Raw genomic sequence first — 258 nt, 5'->3', positions numbered from 1 at the left:
CTGACCAGCCCACAATGCTCTGAAGCTCACCCAACCATATTAAATATTAACTAGGAAATATTGAACAAAATAAATAAAAATACAAGAGAACACAGATGATGTTAATGTATAGTTTTCTTTAGTTTCGGTTTTTTTTTTGTCAGTATGTGGCCTTCATGGATCCCTGTTTATCTCCTTTTCCTTCCTTCTTTTCCTCCCTCCCTCCCTCTCTCTCTCTCTCTCTCTCTCTCTCTCTCTCTCTCTCTCTCTCTCTCTCTC

Source organism: Gracilinanus agilis, chromosome 2 (genome assembly GCF_016433145.1).
Source record: "Gracilinanus agilis isolate LMUSP501 chromosome 2, AgileGrace, whole genome shotgun sequence".
Classification (NCBI taxonomy): domain Eukaryota; kingdom Metazoa; phylum Chordata; class Mammalia; order Didelphimorphia; family Didelphidae; genus Gracilinanus; species Gracilinanus agilis.
Note: the sequence above shows the minus strand (reverse complement) of the source record.